Raw genomic sequence first — 16708 nt, 5'->3', positions numbered from 1 at the left:
AAAAAAAAGAAATAAAAACAAAGGGATAAGACCGACAGGGAGGGGTGACCCTCACCCCTGCTGACAGCCGCTGCCGGCGCGCCGGAGACAAGGGGAGGCGGCGGCCAGTCCCGGAGCAGGAGGGAATGGAGAGGATGGGACCTCTTAGAGGGGGGTCTCATCCTCTAAATAATCAATTAAGCCTCTGCCGGCAACCCCAAATGACAGACCCCCCTAAACACCGAACGAGAGAAAGAGAGAGAGGGTTTGCCAACCTACTTCCGTCGCCGGAGGAGAGGCTCGTGACTTCTTCCAAAAGCTAGGTGATTGAGGATTAGTCACCTGGACTTGAGCAATTTGGAAAGCGAATTGAGGTAAGTAATCTGTCTTAATCCTATCGTAGATCTTGTAATACGTTTTATAAGATGAACCAGTGTTTTTTTATACAATTTGAATTGTATGCATGATTAGTGAAGAATGTAAGTAACCTGTCCTAATCCTGTTATGGATCATATTATGTTATTAATGTTTCCTAAGCATTTATTTTAAGTATATATGTTTCATGCCTGATATGTTACAATGCATAAGTAACTTGCATGATCCCAGAAGCTATGGCTATGTATGCGACATGATGATACTGATATTTTAATCATGCATGTAAGTTTATAAAGTCTTAGTTAGCCAAGAGGCACTGTAACGGGCTCAAAGATGCTACTGATCGAATGCAACTGAGCTGGCCTTGCTAGTGGCCGAGAATAACTTCGCTGGCCTTGCTAGTGGCCGAGAATGACTAGCTGGCCCCGCCAGTGGCCGAATGGACTTCGTAGTAGCATCCGAGAGAAAAAGGACCACGGCATGCCGGGGGGCACGGTTTCATATGCATATATTATGAAAATTGTTGTGATTTGCACTACTGCTTTGTTTAAATCGCATACTTATTATGCCATGATGATTATTAGATAAACATGCATGTCAGCTTCTCAAAACCCTGATTTACATGTTTAGTCTACTGGTTGATCCGGTAGGATTATGCAGGATTACTTACTGAGCCGTGTAGCTCATATCCGTTTATTTACTTTTTTTTTTCAGATCCTCACCACTGATAGCTGCCAGAGACACGTTAATTTGGTATTAGCGCTTCTTTCTTTTGGGGTAAAGCAAGTATATACTTTTGTGTATATAAACTACGTAGAAGCTCTGTATTTGGGTACTGACCAGCATGTTGTACTAGATGAATACACATGAAAAGATTTGGTTGGTTTGACTACCCTATTTCCCAGGTATGAGGCTGCGTGCTATTGTGGGCGGTAGTCGGCAATAGCACGGCCGTGTCACGGATCCGGATCCGGGGCGTGACATTTCGTGGTATCAGAGCAATAGGTTAACCATGAGTAAAAATTTTAAGCTTTAATAAGGAAATGGGTAGTTAAGTCTCATTTAGTGAGATTCCGCATAACCGGAAAGGAAAGAAAAGATTTTATTGGTCGCATCATCGGTCTGTCACAAAAATTGCTTGACACAAATATTTTGATAGGTGACAAGGAGCAACAAAAAGAAAGATGTTAGGGCTAATACAAAACCATTCTAGGGGCATGATTGTGACAGGTATGGTATCAGAATTTAAGATTTAAGACTACTAAGGATTTTGGTGTTTTGAATCAGAATGCTAGCAAGCCATGCCAAAATAAGAATAAATTATTTTGGAGATTTCTCGATGGAGTAATTTGTATTTTGGATTATGATTAAAGTATATTTTGACTGATATTAAGTGGAGTACTAGCCATGGAATATTAAAGTACATTGTGATTATTTATGTATCAGTATATAGGTGATATTGGAAGTTTAACTTGGTACTGGGTACTGTGGATGATACTTCTAGTTTGAAGTTAATTATTTTGATGGCAGGATAGGGTTTATTCATAAGTTGTTTCAGGCTTGGACAAGGAAAGATATTTTTAATATTCTTCGAGGATAAAATCTGTATGACAAATTATGCAGGCAACTATTATATAGAAAGAAAGTATATTTGAGAAATGAGATCTAAGAGTTTCCCCTTTGTTTACTTGGAATGTGAAATATTAGATCTTTGCAAATTATAATGCAAGATTAATATTTCGATTGGAAGTCATTTAGTAAATTCTGAGAATAATTTTCAATGTTGAAGAATATTTTAGGCTCAAATATTCTACATTGGATAAAGTGCAGTAGTTTGTGATCCTGTGATAAATCAATTAAACAAATATTAGTTGATGTTTTGATAAAAAAAAAAAAAAAGAGAGAGAATGATGATGACATGGGGTCATTAGGAAATGCGAGTGGAATCAGCAATAGAATTGATACGGGAACATGCCCAATAGCACATGATGTTGCAGGAGTTTGTATTTAGTGATCATGTTTGTAAGATTTGAAATAAATTATTTTATCTCTAATAGAGGGGCAATTATTAAATGCTTTCATTTATCACTAAGAAGCAAGTCTAAATTGTTTTATGAGGAAGGTGAAAAAAAAATTATGGATGATAATTCCACATATCATCGTCTAGTGGAAAGAGTACAATAGAAGAAGATTTTTAAATAGAGATCTTACAATAAAAGTATACATCCTTTTCTTTTAACGGGGATGTGAGATCCAGAATCACCTTCTAGCAATGCTAAAGTAGGGCAGATTATTGTTCATGCAATTTAAAGATACCTAATATAAGATTGGGATATTGAGAAATAATTTTCAGAAGTTTACACAATTTCGAGCTTAAAATGTCCTAAGATGATTTGAGAGCTTATCTCGTATTAGGAAAGAAGGCTTATTTTCAATGAATGAAGTTGTTGAAAATGTAAAATTCATTTTAAAGCGTTGTCGCTTATTTAAGAGGATCTTATGTTGGGGTACCCTTTCTTTGCTCGCTCATGGAAAAGTAAAAAAGAAGTTTTGGCTAAGTAACATACGATCTAGATGGAGGAAAGATTTGAAGTGCAAATACAGATGAGGAATTAAATAGTTCTGTTTGTAGGCAAATAGTATGTTGATCAAAAGTTATTAGTGAATTCAAAGGATTTTGATGTTTTGAATCAGAGTGCGCAGCGAAAATATAGTGGTCTGAATTATTTATCTAAGTTGGTTAGAAGTGCGATTCCTTTAATTCGGAAAGTTTTGATATGTTTTTTGGTGTAGTAGGATTTTTTCTTGATAAATAAAAAGAGAATGTTCTGATTTTGGATAGCACGGTGCTATCCTAGATTCTCCAGTTTTATGTCGTGCTAAGAAATTCTTAGCATCTTTTGACTAGAATTAATGGATCATCGATTTTGATCTCAGATCTGAAATATGCTGATATGAACCTCCGTCCTTCTAAATGTGAAGCTTGAATTTTTTTTAATTAATATCAACTCTCCATCTGATTAAAAGAAATTGAGGTTATCAGTAGACCATGATGAATTTCAATCAAGAGTGGACTAGAGTTGTTTATGATCCAATCTTGTGATAGATCGGGTAATCGAGAGCAGTTGATACTTTGACAAAGAAACTTGATCTTCTTATTCAGAATTAAGATGTTGATTTTATGAATAATCTGGAGAGAGAGCTGTATAATCTTCACCCGTGAGTTTTTCTATTATTGGTAACTCCCGGGAGAATCTTGGCATCTTAAATTTAGTATTAACGGATTGATGGTGCCTTGGTTGGGCTTAGACCTGAAATGTTCCCTACTCCTAGCTATGACATCTTCGATCTACCTATCTAAAAGGGGTTTGAAGTTTTGCTAGGATAAAAGTTGATCATAAAATTGTAGGCAAGGTTAAGAGAAGAAAGAAGATTATAGATTATGAAAAGTATTTGATGCTAATGCTCTCACCTATTTTTGTTAAGCCGATTACGATCTTTGTGTGGACTTAATCAAAAGCAATTAATTTCTCGGGCCAAGGATTATAGCATCTAAGGTGGGAAGATTAGTCTTCTTTTGGAAGAGATCAAAAGAACTCCTATATCATAAATAGAAGGGATCAAGTTTTGAGGTGCCATGATTTTGCCAAAATCTTATCAGCAAACATTTTAAGAGGAAGACTAACCGAGAACTAGAGGGTGACTCGATGGTTGAATACTTTTAAAGCCTGAACCTTAAGGTATGACTAATTTCGAGGACGAAATTATTTTAAGGGGGGTAGGATGTAATGTCCGGGCCCAGAACCTACTAGGCCCAATAAGAAATGGGCCCAGTTAAGGGTTGGGCCCAAATTTCACCGTGGGCAGTGCTGTTATCATATTTAAAAAAAAAAAGAAATAAAAACGAAGGGATAAGACCGACAGGGAGGGGTGACCCTCACCCCTGCTGACAGCCGCTGCCGGCGCGCCGGAGACAAGGGGAGGCGGCGGCCAGTCCCGGAGCAGGAGGGAATGGAGAGGATGGGACCTCTTAGAGGGGGGTCTCATCCTCTAAATAATCAATTAAGCCTCTGCCGGCAACCCCAAATGACAGACCCCCCTAAACACCGAACGAGAGAAAGAGAGAGAGGGTTTGCCAACCTACTTCCGTCGCCGGAGGAGAGGCTCGTGACTTCTTCCAAAAGCTAGGTGATTGAGGATTAGTCACCTGGACTTGAGCAATTTGGAAAGCGAATTGAGGTAAGTAATCTGTCTTAATCCTATCGTAGATCTTGTAATACATTTTATAAGATGAACCAGTGTTTTTTTATACAATTTGAATTGTATGCATGATTAGTGAAGAATGTAAGTAACCTGTCCTAATCCTGTTATGGATCATATTATGTTATTAATGTTTCCTAAGCATTTATTTTAAGTATATATGTTTCATGCCTGATATGTTACAATGCATAAGTAACTTGCATGATCCCAGAAGCTATGGCTATGTATGCGACATGATGATACTGATATTTTAATCATGCATGTAAGTTTATAAAGTCTTAGTTAGCCAAGAGGCACTGTAACGGGCTCAAAGATGCTACTGATCGAATGCAACTGAGCTGGCCTTGCTAGTGGCCGAGAATAACTTCGCTGGCCTTGCTAGTGGCCGAGAATGACTAGCTGGCCCCGCCAGTGGCCGAATGGACTTCGTAGTAGCATCCGAGAGAAAAAGGACCACGGCATGCCGGGGGGCACGGTTTCATATGCATATATTATGAAAATTGTTGTGATTTGCACTACTGCTTTGTTTAAATCGCATACTTATTATGCCATGATGATTATTAGATAAACATGCATGTCAGCTTCTCAAAACCCTGATTTACATGTTTAGTCTACTGGTTGATCCGGTAGGATTATGCAGGATTACTTACTGAGCCGTGTAGCTCATATCCGTTTATTTACTTTTTTCTTTCAGATCCTCACCACTGATAGCTGCCAGAGACACGTTAATTTGGTATTAGCGCTTCTTTCTTTTGGGGTAAAGCAAGTATATACTTTTGTGTATATAAACTACGTAGAAGCTCTGTATTTGGGTACTGACCAGCATGTTGTACTAGATGAATACACATGAAAAGATTTGGTTGGTTTGACTACCCTATTTCCCAGGTATGAGGCTGCGTGCTATTGTGGGCGGTAGTCGGCAATAGCACGGCCGTGTCACGGATCCGGATCCGGGGCGTGACAAGTAGGGACAGGAATGGGTCGAATTGGCCACGAACATTAGTGGCAACGAATTTGAAATACAAGGTTGGGTATAAGAGATAGGCCCAATTATCTATTCTGCAAAGTATACATAAAACTTCCTTTCCTTTCTCTCATGGTAAAGATAAGAATGGTGATGTTAATAAGAATCTAGGTGACATTTTAAAAAGTAATAATTATTGATTATCCTTTGTCTTCTCCTTTTCCTCCTTAGCCATGCCTGTCCACTATTGTAAATTTTAATTATTTTTTCATCATTATTATTTTCTTAGCCATAGATTATGGGCCAGGTCCGCTTTTATACCATTTGTAATAATTCAAGATCTCATTCAAAAGGCTAGCCGAAAGATATTATTTAAGTTTTTTGATTATGTATAAATACTTAAGATCTATCTAGCGAATAACCAATGTGAGACTAAACACACGCTTGCACGGATCTTCACATCATTTGCAGAAAATTTTAGTAGGCAATAGATCTTGAGTTGTATTAGTAGGGTGTTATTCTGTTAGAAGTATGCCCTATAAGCCAATTTGGCTGACGCATTATTTTGTTCTGGGACATAAATTTGTACTTGACCTAATTATAAATTTATTAAGTTGGGCATTCTTTTCATTCATGTTCTTATGTGTCCATGAATCATCCAAGATATTAATATGATAATGATGTATATTCTCAAGAGTTGAGAATTTGAGGCATGTGTCATTGGTGATTAATTTCTGAATTGCTCCTAATCGATGGATCATCACGAGGATGGTGATCGATCCGCTGAGATTAGTGCATAGATTACTTTCTTTGATGGACGAGTCTTGAGTCCATAGTGTGGGGACACTAAAGTAATTGTGCAAGTGCTTGCTAGAGAACAAGGGTACTAAGCGTGACCATAGCAAGTAGTCACTTGGATGTCTATCCACTCGTCAGTGGCTTACTGGATACTGTAGTTGTATGACTAGTCCTTTGACCTGCGATGCCTCAGCTATTCACAATGAGGTTGTTGTAGTTTGACGAGCACATAAACATGGGCCTTATCCATTTGGATCCTTGTGGTGCAGATTGGCTGCAGTAGATTCATTGTAGGAGTAGAGGTGCATCTAGATGGAATCTATCGACGTTGATAGATTAGGAGAGATCCTATGTGATTTATGAGACTGAGTTCGTAAATCCTTGGCCAAGATAGTTTTTGAAAAAAGAGTTTTCCAATCTCGAACTAGAGTCGAATAAACTTGATATATGACAGATAATAGTGTTTGACGAGTTATCCATGATCTCTATCATGTCAGCATCCACGATTGAGGGACTGTATCATACGCTAACTGCACCTAAAGATTTATCTATTCCATTCTGCTGGATAGCCACTACGTGCTGCTACGTATCACTAGTGGATTGTAAGACTCAAAGGCATTCATTTGATTATTAGTGAATCCGAATGAGAAGAGTTGGAATTGTTCCAACCTATTGAAAGAAGTTTTAATGATATTGTGATAGAGATCACAATATATCTCACTACTAGACAGAATAGAACTTATGGGGTCACACACAATAGAGGATCTGATCGATCTGATAGTTAGATTGTGATTTGGAATCATAACAGTTTGTAATTGTCAATTTGATTGATAATTGGTTTAACCCACTAAGAATTAGTGAGTTGAAGAAGGAATTAATTGCAATTGGATTGAATCAATTGGACTTAATTGATTGGGCTCGATCTTATTTGATAAGGTTCAAGAGTCCTACTTGGAGTAGAACACCTAGAGTTCTAATTGGATTAGGACTTCAAATTATTAGAGTCCTACTTGGAGTAGAATTTCTAAAGTCCTAATTGGATTAGGACTAAAATTATATAAGTCCTAATTGGATTAGGATTCCTAGAGTCCTAATTACTTATTGATCTAATAAATGAAGATGACTCCTAATTGGATTAGGATTAAAGAGTTCAATTGAGTCATATTCTAATTGGATCCTAATTAGATTAGGACCTCAAGAGTCATAATTGATTTAATCTTATGGATAAGGATCTTGAATCAACTAGGAAGACTAATTGGTTTCTAATTAGATTAGGATTCAATAAACCAAGGGCCACCTAAATCCTAATTTGATTAGAATTCGAAGGGAGGGCAAGAGCCCCTCCTTTCCTTAGACACTCCTGGGATCCGCGTCCCGGATGTTCGGGACTCAAGATCCCTTTTGGGGCGTGGCTCCTCCTATATATATATGAGGAGGAGGCCACGCCTAGGGTAAGCATAAGAGAAAAAGAGAAGGGGGCCGACCCCCCTTGCTTCTTGTTTCATGTTGGCGGCCTCCATCCCTCCCCTCTCTTCCTTCTTCCATCCGCAAGGGAAAAGAAAAGGTGCAGCAAGATTGGAGTCTTCTTCCTCCTCCGCATGGAAGAACACATAGAGAGGAAGGTGTTCCTCTCTTCTCTCCTTCTTCCTTCTTCTTCCATGGCAAAAGAAAGGAAAGAAAGTGTTTCTTCCTTCTCCTTCCTCCTCCCCTTGAGAGTAATCAAGAGTTGATTGCTTAGAGGAGTTTCAACCATGAAAAAGGATCTTTGAAAGGGAGTTAGCACCCCGGTGAGATCACGACCTTGATCGATCCAGATCTTCGTGTGGATACCCATAGAGGCCGGACACTTGTGCGGTTTCAAGCGAACCCGACATTCACGATCATCAGATAATGGTGAAGATCTATCTGCTCAAAGGTAAAGATATGATCTTTACTATTATTTTATTATAGTTCTTAAATTAATCAAGTTTTAATTTTAGTCTTTTCCTTTGAATTCATAACTTTCTGAGTTAGAGAACTCCAATTTTTTTTGAATTCTACCTTCCCTGGGACGTTCATATGATGAACGACCCCACGCGTGTATTTTCGCTGCGATCGTCGCAACTCATGCGTGGGTAACCCAACATCTTCATCTAAAGGCTCTTCATGTCATGAATTTGTCTTAGTCAAACTCTTCGTGCTCCAAAAGAAAGTTCTGGTAAGCTCTTTAGGAGCTGGCGTAAGTAATAACTCCTACTATTTTATAGGTTTTGATTTGAAGAGGGGGCGGTAGGAAACTCAAGTCAGGGAGGAAGGAGATGTACTATTGCTTTTTTTGTAGCTTTGAGGGTTGTTTTGATGCTATTTTAGGATTATTAAAAAAGAGCTTCAAGCACAAGTGCAAGCTGAGTATATTTGTTCAACGGGAAATATAATCAAAATAATAATTATTCATAATTATAGTATGAAAATTCAACAAAAGCTGCGTAGTGCATTACTTGAGGCATTTATGTTAGAGATTTAGTTTTGAGAAATATGGGTAACATGTAGCTCTCACTCAAAAGTTGACTGAATATAATCCACTTATAAAAAAAAATCATTGACCCTAGTAACCAAGGATGGCAATTTATGATCCGACCTGTCAACTCAACCTACAAACAATCTACTTTAAGCAGGTTTGGATTTGACATAAATAGATTTGGGTTGTAAATGAATCAACCCATATAAACTTGTTTATTAAATGAGTTGGGTTCATATTGAAATCTTCGATCTTTTTAACTTATTTTGACCTCTTTAATAATTGGGTTGGGTTAATCTGTTTGATACCCAACCCACTTAACCTGTTTAACTTGTTTAATTCCATTTAACTCATTAAAAATATATCTAACCCGTTTAACCTGTTAAACCTATTTAATAAATAAGTTATATGGGTCGGGTTGGATTACCTATTTAATAAAATAGCCGAATTCAGATTTGAAATTTTGACCTATTGAATAAACTGATTGGATTTGAGTTGATAAATTTTTAATCCTACTTTGCTTCCAATCCAATCTAACCCATATTTGATCCAACCCGATTGCCACTTTTCTAGTAGCTCACGCAACCTCATGCATTCTTTTTTTTTTTTTTTTTTCTATTTTTCCATTTTCAAATCGAACCAATCCCAGTATTACCTCGCTTAACTCATCTTGCAGGTGCAAACGACCGTTTGTGGTACACATTAGTGAAAATAGCTTCATCTTGAATCTGAAAATCAGTGTGCGCGTATATATATATATATATATATATATATATATATATTATTTTATATAATATATATAATATATATAATATATATAATATGTATGTATGCATGCATGCATGCATGTATGTTTGTATGTACGTACGTATGTATGTATGTATGTATGTATGTATGTATGTATAATACACATATATCGCTCAACCCGACATGTTACCCGTTTCTCAAGTTTTGGAGGCTGTTCTCTCTGCTCCCATACAAAGGGCAAACCGAGAAGAAGTGGAAGAAGACAAGGAAGAGAGAGGGAGTTAGCCTAGAAACTATACTCCACGCTTGAGGAGCGATTCTAAAGAAACCCTAGAGAGGTTGGTTCTCTCCTCTCCTTTTATTTTCCCGAGAATTTCTTGTTGCTCTTCATCTAGGGTTTTAGACTTTTAGTTTTTTCCTTTCCTTCCCACCGAATTATAACTTTGGGATCGGAATGGAGAAAATTCTTAGATTCAGACGAGCACAGTAGGCTCGATCCCTTGGATTTATTCTGTTCCTTACGATTTCTACGCAGGAATTAGAGATTTGGGAATTAATGAGCAGCAGAGCCAAGAATTTCCGCCGCCGTTCCGACAACGGTGATGCCCATGGAGAGGAAAAGTCCACCCCAACTCCCGCCGCCGCCACAAACTCCACCTCCGCCTCTGCCATCAGTAAGAGCCAAACCCTGGCCATAACGAAACCAAAGAGCTCGAAACCGGAGGGACCGAAACGCCTTAGCTTTGCTGATGATGAGGAGGAGGACGGCGGGGCCGTGGTGGCCCCTCGCCGGCCCTCCAAACCCGTTCCCTCGATCCATAAGCTCTCCTCCGCCAAGGAGCGCTCAAAAATCTCATCTTTGGCCCCTCACATCCCTTCCAATGTCCAGCCGCAGACTGGTGAGTACACCAAGGAGAGGCTCCTTGAGCTCCAGAAGAACGCGCGCCCCCTCGGTAGCATGCCCCGGCCTAAGCCATCTCCTTCCTTCTCCGAGCCCAAACCTCAGAAGAAGCCTGATCCCCCTGCAGAACCTGTTATCATCCTTAAAGGCCTCGTGAAACCAGTCTCCACTACAACCCCTGGGCAGGATGGTGAGAAGGGAGCTGCTTCGAAACGTCGGGAAGATGAAGAGGAAGAAGAGGAAGACGGGATGGATGAAGATGAGGAGAGGCACGATGCCGCGGAGAAGGGGAGAAAATTGCCACCGATACCTGATCGGGCAACGATCGATGCTATCCGGGCCAAGAGAGCCCAGCTCCAACAGCCACGTCGCCCTGCACCAGATTACATCTCTCTTGAGGGTGACCCTTTGGCGGGTGGGTCTAGCGATGAGGAGGAGAACGATTTCGAGGGCAGGGTTGCTTTGTTTGGAGGCAAGATGGATGGTAGGCCAAAGAAGGCAGTTTTTGAGGGTGTGGAGGGGAGAGTTGCTGTAGCCGAGGCGAGGATTGTTGATGGTGGATACGGAGAGGTGGCTGATGATGGAGATGATGATGAGGATGAAGAAGAGAGGAAATGGGAAGAGGAGCAGTTCAGGAAGGGGTTAGGAAGGAGAATTGATGAGGCATCAACTCAGAGAGGGGTTAATAGCATTCCAACAATTCCACCCATCCAGCCACAGGTTTCTGTTTACTCAGGAGGTGCTCTTCAGTCCTCAATGAGCAATATATCTCTTGGGCCAGCTTCTATTGGAGTCTCAAGGAGTGCGGAGGTCATGTCCATTCCCCAACAGGCTGAGGTCGCCACCCGTGCTCTGCAGGAGAACATCAGCAGGCTAAAGGAAACCCACAACATAAGCATGAATTCATTGGTTCGGACTGATACACAACTTTCTGAGGCGCTCTCAGAAATTACCTCTTTGGAGAGGTCTCTGAAAGCTGCTGATGAGAAGTATGTCTTCATGCAACAGCTCCGTGACTTCATCTCAGTGATGTGTGATTTCTTACATGACAAGGCCTATTTCATTGAGGAGCTGGAAGAGCAGATGCAGAAGCTTCATGAGCAGCGGGCCTTAGCTGTTGTAGAAAGAAGAGCTGCTGATATTGCTGATGAAGCAAATGAAGTGGAAGCTTGCTGTAAATGCAGCAATATCAGTTCTAAATAAAGGCTCTTCAGCTGCTTATATTTCTGCAGCGACAACTGCAGCACAGGCTGCTGCTGCTGCTGCTGCTCGAGAAAATTCCAATTTATCCGTTGAATTGGATGAGTTTGGTAGGGATGTCAACCTACAGAAGCGCATGGAATTTACGCAGAGGACTGAAGCCAGGAAGCGAAGGAAGGTTCGGTCTGAATCAAAAAGAATGTCGTCAATTGGGAAGGATAATGTATTGAGCTGATTGAAGGAGAGGCGAGCACCGATGAGAGTGACAGCGAGAATAGTGCATATGAGTCTAGCCGCAATGAGTTGCTACAAGCTGCTGAACAGATTTTTAGTGATGCATCTGAAGGAGTACTCCAGCCTTAAAATTGTTAAGGAAAGGTTCGAAAGATGGAAGAATCAGTATTCATCGGCTTATCGAGATGCTTATGTGTCTCTAACTGCGCCAACAATATTCTCTCCATTTGTGAGATTGGAGCTTTTGAAGTGGGACCCTCTGTATGGCACAACAGATTTCTTTGACATGGAGTGGCACAAGCTGCTATTTAATTATGGGTTGCCAGTGAAAGATCATGACTTCGATCCTGATGATGCCGATGCTAATCTTATTCCAGAACTAGTTGAAAAGGTAGCTCTTCCCATTTTACAACATGAAATTGCACACTGCTGGGACATGTTGAGCACCCAAATGACTAAAAATGCAGTATTTGCCACAAATATGGCCATTAACTATGTTCCAGCTTCTAGTAAGGCAGTACGTGAATTGTTGGCTGTTGTTCATTGTCGTTTGACAGAGGCCATCACCAATCTCAGTGTGCCTGTTTGGGGTACAGTTGTAACAAATGCTGTGCCAGGTGCTGCACAAATTGCGGCTAATAGGTTTGGTATGTCTGTTCGTCTGCTCAGAAATATTTGCTTGTGGAAAAATATCCTTGCGCTGCCAGTCTTAGAGAAGCTTGCTCTTGAAGAGCTCTTGAGGGGGAAACTTCTGCCTCATGTTAGAAGTATCATGTCCAATATTCATGATGCTATTACAAGGACAGAAAGGATAGTTGCATCACTGTCAGGGGTTTGGTCAGGTCTTGGGATTACTGTAGAACCCAGTCAGAAGCTGCGGCCTTTGGTGGATTGCGTTGCAGAGCTAGGAAGCAAGTTGGAGAGGCGGCAAGCATTGGGCGTGAGCGAGGAGGAGACCCGTGGTCTTGCTCGCCGTTTAAAGAATGTGTTGGTTGCTCTTCATGAGTATGACAAAGCTAGAGCTATGTTGAGGACTTTTCAGCTCAAAGAGGCACTTTGAGGCTGAGCAGACATTCTCACCCTTTTAAAGCAAGCTTTTCCTTTCAAAAAGCACCCAGGTTCTGAAGCCTTGGCTGTCAGAACATATTGTACTTAACAGAGAAGTTTTGATTGTATCGAAATATGCAAATTCCACTTTTGAAGTGCATATATTGGCCATATTAACCATCGATTTTCCTTTTTGGTGCTTGATAGTGCTCCAGAATTTCATTGTTTCTATCAGTGAAATCAGGTTTCAAAATGGTGCCTTCATATGTTTTTCACTGTCGTCAAATTTGCCTTGATGAACATGTTGTTTTGCAATCCCATGAACCCGAGGTTTTAATTTTTTTTGTTTTCACTGGTTTGAGCTATGCCTGAATCTGAGGACATATCTTATAGTCATTTCAACAAGTTTCTATTTTTTTTTCTTTTTGAAATGTTAGTATATTACTCTGATGTCATGATTTGTGATGCTCGAATGACTTTATCATATATTCATCTCACCTCTCTTGAACTTTCATGTGTTTTGATTGCTATGTTATATATAATTTTAGTATGATGGTTGAATTCAGTATGATCTCTTTGGCTTCAGGTTGCAAATTTTGTGTCAACTAACAACTTCATCGGCCTTGACCAGAATGCAGATGTTTATAATCTCATTAATGAGATCAATTCACTTTAAAGACTCGTTTGTTGCCAAGTTTTTCCTGGTTTATTTTTTTTTTTTCAAGTTACTAGCATGTTCCGCAGTTCTTTGCTTGAGAAGTTGCTTATCAATTGCACAAGTGGTAACCATGAGATTTCCTTGAAGTTAGAAGATTAATGGATTCTTTAATTCACAGATTTTTATAGTCCCAGGCAAAAAACCCTTTATCTATTTGACATCAGTTACATCAGAAGTTGTGAGCATTTGATTCATGCATTGGTTTTGATATCAAGGTTCGTTGATTCTTAATATTGGCCATCCACAATGCGATATACTGAAGAGTCCGAGAATCCTACATATGGTTGTGGTTATGTAACATGATGGACATTGCACCAAATATTCGGATCTAGGATGGTGAGCATCTGTAATCAGGTACTCTTTGGGCTCCTTCTAAGTGTGAAATGTTGGATCTCATCCCACAAAGTCACTGGTCATTAACCTTCATAACACATCCAGACAATAGACAAAATATCTTGCATATCCAATTACACATTGATATTAAGCAAATGGCTCTATGGCAAAGTATAGTTTCAAAGTGCTACATGAAATTGATACCAAAAGCCTATTTTGGCGGTGGCCAACCCTTGCTTGTTTGCTAGATATAGGTAATGTTATTATTTATTGGCACTTGGTAGTCAACTTGCTGCAGTAGCTATTTTAGCGGCAACATTTTACAAGCCACTCGTAAGTCTAATTGTTGAATAGCTATAGCTTACATATTGATTATTTTATTTTATGCTTTTCAACAGGTGACAAGTTAATATCTTGCATATCCAATTGCACATTGATATTAAGCAAATGGCTCTATGACAAAGTATAGTTTCAAAGTGCTACATGAAATTGATACCAAAAGCCTATTTTGGTGGTGGCCAACCCTTGCTTGTCGCTAGATATAGGTAATGTTATATTGGCACTTGGTACCCAACTTGCCGCAGAAGATATTTTAGCAGCAATATTTTACATGCCACTCCTAAGTCTAATTGTTGAATAGCTATAGCTTACATATTGATTATTTTATTTTATGCTTTCCAACAGGTGACAAGTTAATTATTAGTCCATCTGCTAGTGCTTGCTCTGATAGTTGCTTGTCACTGTGCTGGTCAATGTATATCAAAATTTTGCTTCTGGTTATCCTTGTTTCCTTTCTATAATCTTTTGTTTCTGATGGTTTCCATTGTTCAGTGTATTGTTATATTTACCTGAGAAACAAGGTTTGGCTAACAGATTGAGAAACCTCAGTGGGTAAGTTTTAGTTGACAGATTATGAAATGTAGCATATCTGTCTACACCAACAGGAGCCAAAGTTTGATTGGTCTATAAATTTTTTTATGTTATGTTGGAATGATTTGAGAATGGGTGTCATCTCATATCCTCGGTCATCAATATGAGGGCTGGACCTCCTTATAATGTTTCTTTTTATCTCATATGCCAATAGGAAAAGAAAACTCAGAACCTATTGACTACCGTTTCAAATCTGTTAATATCATATATGTGCATTTTATAATGGTGAAAATGTCACCTTTGGATTGGATTCCTTTATGTTTGATAGGATGGATATTTGGTTCATTCTAAGTTGTACTGGTTGATGAGTATGTGCTGGCTAGATTGGTATTTTTTTGGGTTAAATTCATAGACGATGTTCTTCTTGCCTCATTAAAGGGAAATGTCAAAGCTGAATTCACTTACCAAAGAAAAAGCTGAACTTCAAACTCCCTCAACTTTTTTCTAGGTCATTTTTGTTGGCTTATTCGTTTACCATTGAAATTCAAAGACTCTAAAATCGGGAAGCAACATTGACAAGGAGTCCGAATCATTACATCAGATTTTGAAGATTTTCAGGTTGTTTTAGAGTTCTCTTCTACGTTAGTAGACGACTTGACAAATGTTGAGTTGAAAATACTTAGAAGAATTTTTGGTGTCTTTGTAGGTAAGCTCAGCTACACCTATAAATACTCGAATCTGCTTATACTCTAGCCTGCTTCATGTGTGCTTTGTCTCCTTCACCATATTGCAGGTTATGTCATAATTACACACATCTAGTCTAATTTAGCACACACCAACGGATGCCTGAGAAATTACTTATCTAGATGAGTGGTTAAATAATTTTCATTAATAACTCTTTTCAGTTTGGGCAAAATTGAGAAGACCATTTCAAAAGTGGTTGTCAGGGATGAAGTCTGGATGTTGGCTGTGTTTCTTCCCCAGTGATGGCCCTTGCTGAATCAGCAAGGACCATTTTTGCCATTGCAAACACTGCGAGAGGATCCTAAGGTGCTCTTTGGACCTGTATACTAACAAGTCATATCAACAAGAACTTTCAGATAGTTCCTTTCAATCGATTTGGATCAGGCTGTATCATGAGTGAATATAACAATTCCAGAATTACTTGTTCTATCCTTCTACTGTGCACATTGAAAGAGCAGCCTTATTTTATTGCCTGATCTTTATTTCTATTTCCTTCATTTTTTTAAATTTGAGCTCGGCAAGCCCTATTCTCTTTATATTGGACCCTTGTTCTATAATGAAAGTATATAAACTCAACCCCTGTCTAAGAAATTAGTATAGGGTTCCTAGAATTCTTATTCTCTTATGCAGGAGCAATCATATATAATATACTGGATTCAATCCTTTGGAGGCTTAGCAATCCTGCTTGTATCAGTTTTGTTATTCCCTGAAATGCAGCATAGAATTCATACCAGAGCCAGAGGTACTTCCAATTTGAAAACACTTCAGTTTTGCTCCTCTGGAAGGAGCTAAATCTAAAATGTTGAGTAGTTTCTTTTTTTTCATTATGAATATCATTTTTGATCTTGTGAAATATGGTAGTCAGTCTTTCTATCATTTTAGTAATTATTTGCGTGGCAATCAGATGCCAAGAAAGTTGATTCCCATTCAATTCTTGTGCATCGTATGCAAAGAAGTGTGTTATTTTTAGAAGTTATCATCAACATTATATTGGTGTAAACAAATCATCTCAATGATTTAACCTTCCCGGTTCCAGTAATT

At 39.1% G+C, this 16708-nt stretch overlaps 1 pseudogene; it reads left to right on the top strand.

Moving 5' to 3' along the window:
• Positions 1-9801: 9801 nt before the first annotated feature.
• LOC103703815 lies at positions 9802-13179 on the top strand (annotated as a pseudogene).
• Positions 13180-16708: the final 3529 nt, after the last annotated feature.

Source organism: Phoenix dactylifera, unplaced genomic scaffold, assembly GCF_009389715.1.
Source record: "Phoenix dactylifera cultivar Barhee BC4 unplaced genomic scaffold, palm_55x_up_171113_PBpolish2nd_filt_p 000808F, whole genome shotgun sequence".
NCBI classification, from domain to species: domain Eukaryota; kingdom Viridiplantae; phylum Streptophyta; class Magnoliopsida; order Arecales; family Arecaceae; genus Phoenix; species Phoenix dactylifera.
Note: the sequence above shows the minus strand (reverse complement) of the source record. Positions and strands in the feature narration are given on the sequence as shown.